At 38.9% G+C, this 15,393-nt stretch overlaps 1 long non-coding RNA gene across 1 annotated transcript in view; it reads left to right on the forward strand.

The window, feature by feature from the left end:
- The first annotated feature begins 6,610 nt into the window (after positions 1 to 6,610).
- LOC127647317 (uncharacterized) overlaps positions 6,611 to 15,393 on the forward strand; it is a 51,604-nt gene continuing 42,821 nt past the window's right edge. Inside the window, exon 1 of the long non-coding RNA XR_007971043.1 lies at positions 6,611 to 6,890. This is a non-coding gene — a long non-coding RNA (uncharacterized LOC127647317). The remainder of the gene's footprint in view (positions 6,891 to 15,393) is intronic.

Raw genomic sequence — 15,393 nt, forward strand, 5'->3', positions numbered from 1 at the left:
AGTTTCTACATCAAGTCACTTAACTTGGGTATTTTATTGCCTTTTTAATATTTTTCTCAACAATTAAGTCCACTGTCCCTCCCCTCAGCCTCTCAAAAAAAAGAACATTAGCTGATATGAATAGCTGGTAGCTTGTTTGTTGCTTGTCCAAGATGGTCTACCAGCTTGCGCCAGCGAATGACCAGATAATAAGCCGCAAGAAACCAACTAAAGCACAGCAACCAGCTCAAGCTGGATATTCCTGAAGGGTTCTGGTGGATATGGTTCACCAAGAGGCAAATATTAGCACTACATCAACTAGCATGTAGCACATGTTGAGCCACACTAAAGGAATACAAATAAAAAAGGAGATTTTAAGTGACAAGAATTTCAAAGTCTGTGAAACATTTTCTTTAATGCGCTGGCTATTAGATACTTCAGTAATTGTGCTCAGAAGTACTATCCTGTTGTGTTACTTCAAATGCAAACCATGCATGTTTACGCAAGACCTTGAGATAGAGGAATGTGAGACAGTTATCATCTGGTGTTAATGCAGAAAATAATGCTGCAGTTGTGTTTTAAATCCTGTTTTAGTCCCACATGGCCCAGTTCTAACACATAAGAACCCTAATCCCAAGTTCCCCATCACCCAAGAAGGAAAAGAGAAAAATGCCAAAAATGAGACACTTGCATGAGAAAATTGCATCCTTCATCTAAAATCTCAAAATGAAAGGCAGTGTGCTGGGCCTAAGGGCCAGACCTCATTTTCACTGTGGTCCTTTTGAAAGCATACATCTAGAGAAGAGAGGGGACAAGGGGAAAATAGAAAGCAGAAATGGCTGTAATTTTCTAAAGGGGGAAAATTCACATGGAAATATCATCAGTAAAGTTTGATGAAAGTTTGGACTACTGTACAGATTTCATTGTTTCGAAGGAAATTGGTACTTTAATTTACCAAAGTGGCATTCAACTGATCACAAAGTATAGTCGGGACATTACTGATACAAAAATACAGCACCATCACTATTTAAAAAAAATCATTTTTGATCAAATCTAGAGAGGCCTAATTTCCAGCAGCCATCAATCCAACACCTGATCCTTGAGTAATCATGCTAAATTGATCATTTGGTACTACAAAATCACTTGCCATTATATCAAACACAGTTGAAAGCTATTTGATTCATTAAATTAAGCTTAACAATGTTTGTTTTGAGTTGCCACAGTATGCAATAGACTGGCATGACTTAAGGTCAATATTAGGCCAAAAACGGCAAAAAAGAAACTCATCAGTTAATCATTGTTATGAGGAATGAAGGCTGTACAATGCTTGATAAAGGTGTAACTACAGTCTTCAAAGACAAAGGACAACTGACTCTAACAAGGACAGAAAGAGATGTGGAAGGCCAGATGTACAACTAAACTAGAGTATAAGCACATCAGAGTCTTTAGTTTGAGAAATAGATGCCTCACATGTCCTCCGCTGACAACTTCATTGAATTCTACCTGCTCAAAACCAGTTTCATGTACAACAGTACAGAGAAGACTCAGGAGGTCTTATGGGAAGAATTGCAAAGAAAAAGACACTTTTGAAACAGGAAAACAAAAAGAAAAGATTACAGTGGGCAAAGAATCACAGACATTGGACAACAGATAATTGGAAAAGAGTGTTATGGATCTTAACCCATTTCATTCAGGGTCATTTCGGTGGGGTCTATCCTAAATCCAATGTTCAGCCAGCGGCATATGAAATATCCCATGTCTTATGGTTGGAGTTGCATCAGTTCATCCTCTGAAGTCCATCGTAAAAGACTGAAGGGTTTACTGTGTTATGTCATCATGGCAAAGTTGAAAATTAGATGTCTGTAAATCTGCTTTGAAATTATGTGTGTTGTGAAAAAAGCTCTACAAATAAAAATGACTTGACTAGGTAAACATGCCAGAAAATTTTTTCACATGCAAATGAGCTTGCGATTAAGTTTGAAGCTCTTCAATAGTAGTGGTGAACGTACTGCAAACCTTTGGCAACAATGGACAATTTGCTGCTACTGGTAAACATTTCTGTGGCAAAACTGTGGCAACAACAAAGAGGGTGCCGCAAAACACATTTGCATATGAAAATAATGATTGGCAAAAAGGTTATTAAATGATTTAATCACACCAAAATCATTTTTACACGAATATTGATTATGTCTTGTGGCTATACTCTTGAAACAGTGAGTATTTGAACTTTTACGGATTGGCCCCCATTCACTTCCATAATAAGTGCCTCAGAGCCTAGCTCCACACAATCTATTTTCAGTTTCCTAATGTCATAGTAAGTATGTGGTAATGGTTTTCTAAACGCTCCCTTTTCAGTGGAGAAAAATGCTGCTTCAGTGTGGATGAGAGGCAAAATTAATGCGTTTTCAAATGAAAATGTATTAGTGTGGATATGGCCTTAAACAAATATTCCAGGTTCAATACAGGTTAAGCTCAATCAACAGCATTTGTGGCATAATGCTGATTACCACAAAACATATTTAAACTTGTCCCTTCTTTAAAAAAAGAAAAAGAAAGAACTTCTGGGTTACAACAGAGACTATTCAGCAGAGGCGAGTCACTTCTATTAAAATAAACGGAAGAAATAGGAACGCCCACCAACGGTCAATGGATGAGGAAAGGAAGTCCCGCCCTAAAGGTAAAAGAGCCAATTGCCTTTCAGATGCAGACATCACCTATCAATCAACACAAGAATGCGCATTAGCTATACAAGCCGGGAAAATGTTCAATCTTAGCGTGATCTAAGGTAAAGAAGAACAATTTGTTATACCACTGTTGTCCGATTTTACTGTTTTTGATCGTAATCTTGACCAACCCTTTTGGAGATTTTGGTCTTTCCCCATTCAAGTAGATATGAGCTGAACTGTCATGCCACTTGTTTACATAGAAAATAGCTCCCTGGGTGTGAACAGACTTACTAAAAAGACTTTGGTTACAATGATAGCCTAATGGTAGTACTCCAAAACATTTTAATTTCAAATCTAATAGAAAGTGCCGCATGAACCAAAGAGTTGTTGAGGTTGCTGATTAACTAGCTTACACAACCACACATTGCAGGAGTGCATGCCCATGGATTAATTGTGCCTAGTTTGCACCTAGTACCTTAACAGAACTCATAGTTGTAGCTTAAAAGACTAAACTTGAGTTCTCTAATACAGAGATGTCTGCACAATACCCAAGCCACCTCTGAGATGGTGACCACCTGGCCTGCCTCATGTATTCACACTTTACAACAATCTTGAAGACACCACACACTGTTTTCATTTCATCTGTTATCACAATGCGCTGTGATTGTGCAGACATGGAGGAACAGGGAAAAACAAGTGTGTTTGAGTGTGCATGTGTCATGAAAGCCGGGAAAAGCAGACATGCTGCGGCCTCTTTGATGCGTTTTGAGTCAGGCTCTCAGTATAGACACAAGGCAACAACAACAACAACAAAAAAAAACATACAGATCGAAGATGGTTTTGCGTCTGTGTAGCGACCACTAATGAACCGAGCACAACGCTCCTTCACTCACCACCGACTCAAACTCATTAATGTGTGCAGACTATCAGGCTGTCTGTCATGGCCTATAAAACTGGAAAAGATAGCTTCAAAAGAGTTTGAGAAAAAAAAACCCTGTCCTGAACTTCCTGAGTGATGCAGCCCATTTCAGAGGGGAACAAAACACCCTCCGCCACATCTGAATCTTTGTTACAATTCTTCCCTTTCCAGAAAGAGGTGAAAAAAGCAGAACAAGGAGGGGATGTAGCATTTGTGAGACTGGAACGCTGTGACCAATATGCTCCCCATATGTCTGACTTCAGTCGCCGTCTTTCAACCCGGCTCATGTTTTAATTTTTTACGAAATTTGGATTTTCTTCCACACACATATTTATCTAGCTTTTATTATCTGAGGATTTATGTGTGTGTACTCGGCGCGTAATCCAATGAATGCATAGACGCCGCCAGTCCATCCGTTCACAGTCATCCGCGGTGGTTCAGGTTATTGATAAGTTGCATAGTTGTGTACTGTATATGAGTGAGACGAGACTGAATAACGACTTTAAGAACAGCTTTAAGCCCCCATGGCAGATGTCTAACTCCAGCCAAGATATGAGGCACATCACCACTAGCGCAGATTATCATCAACACAACAGCTAAAATTGCTATCAGGCGGTCGTTCAAATTTGAGATGGCAGCCAAAACCGAACTTGGCCAAACTGTGCCTGCGAGACACAAAGAACCTTCATTTCAAACCAGCTGAACTGATACAATGATATATGCCTAACATCTGTTTTATGACTTAAGCATCCATGTTTGAGTGAGAATTTTAATATGATGATGTCCATCTGCCACTATAAAGGTCTGAACGTTAGATCATTTAGTGACTGACTGTGCTCTCCAGATTTTCCGAACTGATTGGAGGAACATTATGAGCGCGTGTGTATGCATGTGTTTGAAAGCCAGGGTGGTCTCGCTCTAAGTAACTCTGTGCGACTGTCACAACGGAACGATTCTTGACACACACAGAGCGCCACGTCCATCCTGTAGAGGTGAGACCCCAGATAACAAAGACAGCATTGATACTGACCTCTGCCCGCATTGCTCCATGTTATATACCTCTGACCCCAACACACACCATTTTCCACTTTCAAACACACACAAACTCACTTGCCCCCCATTCGTCTCCCATGTTGCAGTTCTGTGGAATGCATCTCAGGTGCAAAGGCTGCACTGGTTCCAATTAGCGGAGTATAAATTAGCGTGACTTTCCCCTCTTCTATCCAAACATTCTCTTTCTCCCAATCCAAGGTATCTCAACCCCCTTCTCTCCTTCACACCTCTCACTCTCTCACTTTCTCTCACAACCCCTCCTCATTCACTCATTCCCTGACCACCCTCCCATTCCTCACAACATAAATTTCTTCTCTTTACAGCTAATGTCTACACTCCCTACCAACACGCACTATGTTTCTGGGGCTGTCTGGTCCAGCAGGCAATATTACTCAATCTCTACTATGCTATCTCTATAAGATCTATACTGATTCACACAGCTACATATAATTGAAATGGTTTTAAAGATGCTTTAATTTGCATTTATAGATACTTAGAAGTTTTTGCACTACAACTAGAACATCTAGAGCAATGTATTGTTCTAGCAATGCTCTAGTTCCCATCACTTTTCCTGCTACGAGTAGCCTATGACTCCTTTAACATGAAATCAGTAGTCATGGCCCAGTTCGCAAATTGAAATGCAACCACAGTGTATATGTATTCTTTGTTCCTTGTGAAGCCATTGTTTTGGGTAAATTAGGCATTTTCCAGATGTTTTTTTTTACTGTGCAGTGTCATTGCATAATGAAGTAGAATGAATGTGAAGAGTAGTTAAGCTACTTCCAAAAAGTAAATTGAATTGTAAGTGTTGCCCGCAAGCGTAATGTTCCTAACCCCAGCTGTAATTTGAAAACCATTTTCCCCCACTTAATGACGTGGAAGGGTATTTTGCAGACCCACCGTCATTCCTCAAAAGACCTCCAGGGATCTGTCCCGTGGACTAGACCCTTGTTTTAATTGGAAGATTTTGCAGGCATTACTCATGGATCCTTGTCCGATTTGCCGTTTTATCCTGCTGATAAAAAACAAAGAAAAAGAGAAACAGTATTTGGCAAGATATGTCAAATAAATCTTCTATAGCTCCTGCAACAGTGAGAAATCCACCCCAAACACACATTTACCAGTCAAAATGAGGACATCCAACTGACTTCAATTGTTCTTAAATTGTAACTTATTATAATTACTGTGGACGAAACCAAATCCCTAACCCTAAAATACAACTGTGTACATTTTATCATTGCATTAGACTCTTTATGAAACATTTTTCTTTTTGGTTACAAAAATTTACCATGGTACACATCGAAAGACCATATTTACTATAGTGTATAGATATACCAGACATTGTCATATCACAGTGACTGACTGAGTTTCTCTATATATTTCTATATAGAGACAGAAATATAAAAAACTCTGCACTGTTTGAAGACCACAAATTAATTTATTATGGTTTTAGTAACTTTAGTAAAAGTAACAATAATTGTAGTATGCTAACTGTGTATTATGGTGAAAACTGTAGTTAGCATGGTAGCCTTTTGGAAGTAATTACTTAATAAAATATTTGTACATTTTTGCATTAATTATCTTTTTAGTATATCCATCACTTTTGAGTATATCCATATTTTTCAGCAATTTTGTCGCCAAAAGTACAAGCCTGGACAGGATCACACACTCCACCATTTTCATGTGGTTGACATCTGTCACCAGGGGCGATCCCTCCCTCCCTCAATAATTAAAACAAGCAAGTACCCCCCCCCTCCCATTATTTATATCATGATCAATGGAAACATGAAAATGCTTCATGATGCATGATGCTACAACCCCCGCCCCTGCCTGTCACGCTTACCCGTATGCACGTGCTTGTTTGTGTGCAGGTTCACTGCCAGCGTGAACAGCAGCTTTAACAAGAAAAATAGCGAAAATAAGGAAATTAACTGAGCATATTCTCCAGGAACTGCACACAGGTTCACAGAAGTCAAATGCTCTGAAGGCGTTGTAGTGCAGAACTTCTTATATTTTCTTTCCACAGCCACTGTTTCATTTTAACTGCGCGCGAGACCTCCGTAAGTCCACAGCGCGAGCCTTTCACGCGCCGCAACTCATCCAGAGGCGCGCAGAGAAAACATGAGCTTGGCCGCTTTATAGCTCTCCTGAGGCCGATAAGCGCGACCTGACCCCCTTAAATAAGAGAGAAGTGTGGTTCAGGTCTGGGTTTCACCTCCCTAAGGGGGGTACAAAATGAGGGAAGGACTGAAAGGGAGAAAGGACGAGAAGAGGTGAGCCATGAAGGAATTGGGTAATTCTGTGATTTGCAATCATGTGAGTACAGATCAAACCTAAACCTACCATTCAGAAAAATAATAAGTATACCACTAACTTTTTTCAATGTCAAAACATAAATGTCTAAATTTGAAAACATTCTTTTTTTTTTTTTTTAATCTGTGTATGTATATGTATTACCTAACCCTATACCATTAATACATGCAATAATAATAATAATAATAATAATAATATAAACAATCCAGTTTAGGAATAGATACAGCACTGTAAACCATAATAACGGAACTGGAATTTTTTTTAGGCAATCCGTTAAATATACATATATTTGTAGTTAAAGTTAATAAACTCCCAAGTTTAAGTTAAAAGAGCTTTCAGATTTTAATTTTGTATTACACATGCAATTGCTCAACTTATACTCAGTAAGCTAAGTCATAAATTTGGATGGCACTTAACTTTAAATTTGACTCTTTGGCTTAAAATGACCATGCAATCTCAAATTAAAAACTTAACTAGCTAGTATTAGGTTAAACAGTGAATGCTAGCATGCTGAATGCTAATTGGTAACACTGTGCCTTGATTAGCATAGCAATTGCTAAATGAGTAAAGCAATTGAGAGCATTAATAATTTGTACCTGTCCTCAACCTAAACTCCAGCTCTGACATAACAGAAACTCTTCTATAAAACACAACAACATTTTAAAACTAACATTCATCTTGCACAAAGACACATTATATAACACTTAATTTTAACATTTACACCCCCATGCAAATAACTCCATCTTCTCCATCACAGGGCAACACACATTCACATTCACACTCTCATTCTCACCTTTAGGTGTTTAGGGTCTCCAATTAACTTAACCTGCTTGCCTTTTGGACCGTGGGGGAAACCAGAGCACTCAGAGGAAACCCACGCGGACACGGGGAGAACATGCAAACTCCACACAGGGCCCAGTTGAGCTAGGACTCGAACCTGGGACCTTGTAGAACGTAAACAAAAAAGGGGAATGAAATCCTTTTCAATTGTTCTGGAGTAAAAACATTATTTTTAACCAGTTAATGTTGTTCCAATGATTTTTAATTGAAACCAAAGACCAAAGGTTTTATCACAGTGAATTTTCAGAATTACTTCCTGCTGCCCAAAAAAAATGAGGCTTCTCTCTTTTTTTAGTAAAACAAAAGCACACACTTTTATTCTTAAGGACACCGCTAGTTTAAAAACCAATGTTACAAAAATAAAAATTATCGGCCCGCAAAAGGTGATGTTTAGTCTAAACACGCCAACGCAGTGTACGCGTGCATGCAGAGAGGGAGAGAGAGAGAGAGAGAGATTTTGGCTATTAATTGATTTTAGGTGGCCAAATGAACATTTAAAATATTTCAAATATTTTTGGGGAGATATTTATTATTCAGTATATATATTGAAAAACGGTACTTTATATATGATACTGTATATTATGCTTGTCATGAATTCTACCCTGAAAATTCCCCCACATGGGGAAAATTTGAATGGCTTGTTTTTGCTTATTTTGAGCTTGTTTTTTCCCTGAAACAGGTGCCTTGTTTCTCTTGTGAGATCTGGCAACACTGCAACTAAGTCTATCACCCACCCTTAGGACAGAATACTGTCATTTTAATATGTATGCTATTAAGCGTTTTGTTATTTTATTATTATTTTTCTCCTAATTTGGAATGCCTAATTCTCACTACTTAGTAGGTCCTCGTGGTGGAGTGGTTACTCACCTCAATCCGGGTGGTGGCCTCCGCTTCTGAGACAGTCAATCTGCGAATCTTTTCATGTGGCTCGTTGTGCATGACACCGCAGAGACTCACAGGATGTGGAGGCTCATGCTACTCTCCGCAATCCACACACAATTTACATTGAGAGCGAGAACCACTAATCGTGACCCTCGAGGAGGTTACCCCATGTGACTCTACCCTCCCTAGCAACCGGGCCAATTTGGTTGCTTAGGAGACCTGGCGGGAGTCACTCAGCATGCCCTAGATTCGAACTCGTGACTCCAGGGATGGTGGTCAGCATCAATACTCGCTGAGCTACCAGTGCCCACCTGCTATTTAATTCTAACCAGCTACCATTTGAAAAGGAGGCTGCGGAAACACTCGAACCGGAACAAAAAAAAATACTGTTTCTGCTCACATTCAGAATGAACCAAAATACTAAATATTTAGTTTTTAGTCCCTGGTTCTAAGTGTGTTTAATTTAGGAGGTTGCTAGGGCATTGCAAGGTGTTTGCTAGGGTGTTCTGAGAAGTTGCTTGGTACTTGCTTACTAAGCCAAGTCAAAAGAGCCCACCCCCAAGTCTCTACTACCTCCTTCACTTTGATTGTAGGCAGAAATCAAATTAAGTTTGATCGCTCAGGGGTGCCGTAGGGGAACCTATACCTCTACTGAACTTCGGCTGACATAAAAATATGCACGCTTCCGTCACATGCATTAATAGAAGTATAGCACGAAAAGGAGTGACTACTAGCTGCTTTGAGTCATTGCTTTCCTGTTTCTGATAGATAATAATGATCAAACTGATGTCTTGCTCAAGCAATCAGTAGGTCAGGCTTCAGCATATATAAACTAGTGACGTGCTCTATAAAAACATGCTTTGTTAAGCTTCAAAATTTTTACAAATCACTTGTATTCAACCAATGCTTCTAAGTGTTTATTACACTGGCCAAGTCATGTGAATTCACTTGTAGGTGTCACCAACATGAGCCGCATTGAGTGCTTCAGCATGTCAAATCATTCATTGAAGCAGTTGACCTAGTTGATTCTAATATCTGAGGTGCAGCGAGATGCTCATCATTATCTCAAACAGTATCAGACCTAACTCATAGGAACACTAATCTCAACCAGGGTAAATAAATAAACCCATGCAAACATTAAACATATCTATAACCCACAATAACCTTTAAATATTCATTAATGTCACCCCCAAACAGTCCCCAAAACCTGCACAGATGTACCTCGTTAATTATGCAATAACAACAGTCAATAGCAAGTTCTCAAGCATTAACAACAACAGACGTTAAAGTATATTCCTGGTAGTTATGGTAGACTTAGTTATAGCATCTGATATTCATTTAAATAGGTAAAAGTGCCATTTTGCCCTTTGCATCAAGAAAAGTGAAAAAATGTACACGTCTGATACACTGATCTACAAAAGCCATCGAACCTGAATAAAAAAAACCTAGAAATGAATGAAGGTGGATGAGGGCATGCTGGCTAGCTGCCACTGATATTCTATGTTGTTTTTAGACACGTGTTGAACCATAAGGAGATGTTCTGTTATACACCAGTCCAGATGTTTATGTAAGTAGTTATAACTTGCATGATATGACTTATATGATGTAGAATGTCCATATACTACTTGCACCATGTTATCAAGCTTATCGAGTAAAATAATGGGTTTTAAAACCTATGTTAGTTCTGTGTTATACTTCTTTCAAGAGGGAAATTTGTGTTAACTGTGATTGTACTGACAAGTGTACGGCAGTCTCTCTCTGTGCCAGTGGCGTGGAAACATATTTGAATCTCTTTTGTTAGATTACATCAGCCTTTGAACTGTGTATGTGGATTAATATCTAGTCAGTCACTGTGATATGACAATGTCTGGTATAAATTCAGCATATCCATTCTTTTTTATAATGTGGCCATATTGACTGCGGAATGTTGTTGTGATGATGTCACAACCAGGTCAGTTTGCTGAAATCCCCCCATACACACACGCTTCAGAACTCATTTAGCTGCCAGTGGCACACCTTTATCAACAAGACGCATGATTTGAGGTGTCATTCATGTTCATAGCACAAACGGTGCAGGACGTGTTACGAACCGAAGTTTATCACTTAGGCTTAGGGGTTTTAGAACAAGATCCTACCCTTTTTTTATGCAAGTAACACCTGTAATAACAATTTTCCTCTCATAAAACACACACACCCATAGTTAAAGCATTAGGCTACTGTCCAGTTCAGACATCCCAAACAGCTCTCTGGTAGAGGATACAGTAAGATCTGCGGTCTGTAAATGGCATCTCATATATGTGATACATGAAGGACTTAACGCATATTTCACCTTACCCTGGTCTACACTCCTCCACTCCACCTCTCAGGCAAACCTAATAGTGAGATAAGAAGGTCAACCTTTCACCTTTGTGACAGCGAGGCCGTGTCTTGCCTGTCAAGTGCAGATCCTAGCTCTCTCATTTTCGTGCAAACTCGTGGAATGCTGTTATCCATCCATCTCAACCCGGGAGGAACAACTCCAGTTTCAATTTGGCGTGTGATAGATCTATCCCACGCAACACCTGCAGTGTCCTCCAGGGTTTCCATCAATCAAAAGGGCTTTTATTGTGAGCCTAGAACTGCCCCCAATGTAGAACAACTTGTGTATGTCACAAGACACAAAAGGCATCATTTTGCGCAATGTTGGTTTACTTGTAGGCTGCTTTTGCCCACGAATTTCTGAACGTGTTGCAACTTTCCCATGGAATTTTCCCACCAAAACAGATGTTTGAAGGGTGTGAAAGCAACAAACAGTTGCTGTTATTTCAGCAGTACATAAGCTTAAAGGAATGTTCTGTGTTCAATACATTTAGCTCAGTTGACAGCATTTGTGGGAAAATGTTGATTACACACAAAAATGTATTTAGGCTTTTCCCTCATTTATTTATATATATAAAAATATATATAAGTAAAAAAAAAGAAAATTCAGGGTTACCATGATGTTAACATGTGATAGCATGATTTTAGTGTGATAAAATCCTTAACCATTTCTGTGTAAAGTTATATATCCAATTTAACAACTTTGTTGCCATGATGACGTAACCCCATAAACCCTAAAACGCCCATAAAAATCCAGATTTAAACAACTTTACTGCTCAAATTCTACACAAGTTTTAACAGAAGAATGAATGTATGTTATTTTATAAAAAAAATAAGCTTCACACTAATGCCTTTAAATCCTCCCAAAAATTTGCCCCATTCACTTCCATTGTAAGTGTCTCACTGTAACCTCAATTTATTTATTTTTTAAAGAAAATAGGTTCAAGACAAAATACATTTTTGTGGTTATAACCATTATGCCACACATGCTGTCGATTTAGCTTATCTTGTATTGAACCCGGAATATTCCACAAGTCGAGACATTTTTATTTGTAAAGCGCTTGTCACAGCCCACATCGTTTTAAAGCGTTACAGAAAATCATGCTATAACAGACAATTAAACTGTAATATCTATAAAGTCTTAGTCATCATTGTGTAGTTTGATTAAATATGATTGTAAATTGTTTATAAAAATAAATGAGTCAATCATATTTGTAGTTAATACTCCAGTGAGCAGCTGAAGGCGACTGTGGCAAGGAACACAAAACTCCAGAAGATATTGATTAATGGAGAAAAGTAACTTTAGGATAAACCAGACTCACTGTGGGGGCCAGTTCCCCTCTGGCTAACATCATGAATATAATGCCAATATTAGTTATTTGTGAGCAGTGCAAGTCATGGTTTAAAATTTGTAAACGAAGTTTAAAGGGTCAGTGTTTAAACAAAGATTTTTTTATAAACTCTTAAGATTAATGACTAATTTTGAAGTCCATCCTGGATTAACTACAGAAGTTCACATAGATACATTGTCTTTGTTCGTTTGCTGATGAAGGCTTTTGTTGGCAATTAATTGATAGTCTATATATTCCATTATAAGAGTCCATCATTAGACCGAGGTGATGCAGGCAGAGATCAGTGAGGTGCATCGCAGTTCAACTGGCTAAAACCAACTGAGGTCTATCCAAAAGTCCAAGTTTCAGGCAATGGCATATGAAATATCCCATGTCTTATGAGGAGTTGGCATCAGTTCATCCTCTGAAGTCCATCGTAAAAGACTGCAGTAAATTGATTTTCAAGGACAGATTGGTATCAAATATAACAACTGAATTCTTCACTGTAGAAGACGACGTAACAGTACATCCATCGAGAATCAAATTATATTTTAGCAGATTATTTTTAGAGGTTTTTAGTCAAATAAATAGTACCTCTGTTTTGTCGGAATTGAGTGGAAGGAAATTTCTGGCCATTCAATCTTTGATTTCATTGATACACTCTGCTAATTTGGAGAATTGTGAAATTTCGTCAGGTTTAGAAGAAATATAAGAAATATAAGTTGGTATCGTCGGCATAACAGTGGAAACTTATTCCACGATTCCTGATAATATCTCCCAGGGGAAGCATATATGAGGAGAAAAGCAGAGGCCCTAAAACTGATCCCTGCGGCACTCCATACTTAACTTTTGTTGTAGTGGTCTGATAAATACCGAAACAATGCTAATGCAAGTCCACTAATGCCAACATAATTCTCAATATTCCTACAATTAAATGTGGTGGAGAAATCAAATGATTAAACATGACATCTTTAAAGGATCTGTCAAGGCCTGATTAATTTAGACTTTGTCTAAATGAAAGTATCCTCATCACTTAACTGTGCTGTTCATTTCTTTGCAGCTGCAAGACCTGCAGTGACTGTAGGCGCAGGGAGTGTCGTATACTATGATGGTATTCCCATTCCTAGATGGCAACTGTGTTGTGTCATTCAACAAAATGAGTTATTAAGACTCAAACACTTAGCTACTTTTGGCTCTGTATGCAGCCTGCCCACCGTCATTAGTTATTGGCACACAACAACTGGTCTTAAGGTCTCCGAGTCTACAGCAGGCACCCTCCAAGTTTAGTTCTTTTAATTTCAACATGGTGGCTTTCCCCCTTGTTCGCATTCCCCTCAAACTGTTCCAGACCTCAGACAATCCCAGGTTTTATTTATTCACATTTTGCTCAGGGTGCTGGTTTTACTGCACCTTTGGGTAATGCAGAGTTAATGTACAACTTTCTGTTTTCCACCCCCCCCCCCACCCCTACCCCCTCTTTTAAACATTCCTTAAGTGTTTAAACAACCAGGGTAATGACGTAGTGTTGTGAAAGTGAAAAACCATGCTAGAGACACTGAAATGCTTTAGCAGTCCTTGAAGAGTGTAAGTGAATCGGGGGAAGCCTGGGATCATGGATACAATAGAGAGTTTTACCGCTGAACGATGAAATCAGAGAAATATTTAGAGACTTGGACATTGAGTTAAAAACAACTAGAAAGAGGAATAAAGAAATAATCATCCTGTTGTTGTTAATTACATGTATTACGTATGTTCCGAGGTGAAATGTACACTGTGTGGCGCTAAAAGTGGGATAAATGTTCTTCCAAAACAGATGAGCTTTACAAGTTAACAGTATAAAAGTTTCCCACAAATGCACACTGTATAATTCACAACTACACACAACAACATGCACAAATATAATATAGGCCTACTCCACTTTATAGTTAACACACAATACAATACAAAAACAGACACAGGTAATTTTATGTTTGATTTAATGCACCTTTATAACAGTATCAAAGGTATTAATCTTCATCCTGTCAGACCGCATCTTTCAAACAAACTGCTTGTTGCAGACACGCTGTTGTTATTGATGAAAAGGCGTGTCGCTGTCAGCGTTGCAATGGGAAAATATGGAGCCTCATGAAAAATATAGAGAGAAAACAATGACGTTTGTGTGCTCAAATCTAGTGTAAATCCAACACATCCATGTCAACATCTACCTGACATTTTCTCAATGTTGATTTTAAACATGAAACACTTGAAATTAAAATTAATGCTTTCTATCATTGTCCTATATACACTCACCTAAAGGATTATTAGGAACACCATACTAATACTGTGTTTGACCCCCTTTCGCCTTCAGAACTGCCTTAATTCTACGTGGCATTGATTCAACAAGGTGCTGAAAGCATTCTTTAGAAATGTTGGCCCATATTGATAGGATAGCATCTTGCAGTTGATGGAGATTTGTGGGATGCACATCCAGGGCACGAAGCTCCCGTTCCACCACATCCCAAAGATGCTCTATTGGGTTGAGATCTGGTGACTGTGGGGGCCATTTTAGTACAGTGACCTCATTGTCATGTTCAAGAAACCAATTTGAAATGATTTGAGCTTTGTGACATGGTGCATTATCCTGCTGGAAGTAGCCATCAGAGGATGGGTACCCGGTGGGGTCTTCTGCTGTTGTAGCCCATCCACCTCAAGGTTGTGCGTGTTGTAGCTTCACAAATGCTTTGCTGCATACCTCGGTTGTAACGAGTGGTTATTTCAGGCAAAGTTGCTCTTCTATCAGCTTGAATCAGTCGGCCCATTCTCCTCTGACCTCTAGCATCAACAAGGCATTTTCGCCCACAGGACTGCCGCATACTGGATGTTTTTCCCTTTTCACACCATTCTTTGTAAACCCTAGAAATGGTTGTGCGTGAAAATCCCAGTAACTGAGCAGATTGTGAAATACTCAGATCGGCCCGTCTGGCACCAACAACCATGCCACGCTCAAAATTGCTTAAATCACCTTTCTTTCCCATTCTGACATTCAGTTTGGAGTTCAGGAGATTGTCTTGAC

The sequence above is a fragment of the Xyrauchen texanus genome, chromosome 8, assembly GCF_025860055.1.
Source record: "Xyrauchen texanus isolate HMW12.3.18 chromosome 8, RBS_HiC_50CHRs, whole genome shotgun sequence".
NCBI classification, from domain to species: Eukaryota; Metazoa; Chordata; class Actinopteri; order Cypriniformes; family Catostomidae; genus Xyrauchen; species Xyrauchen texanus.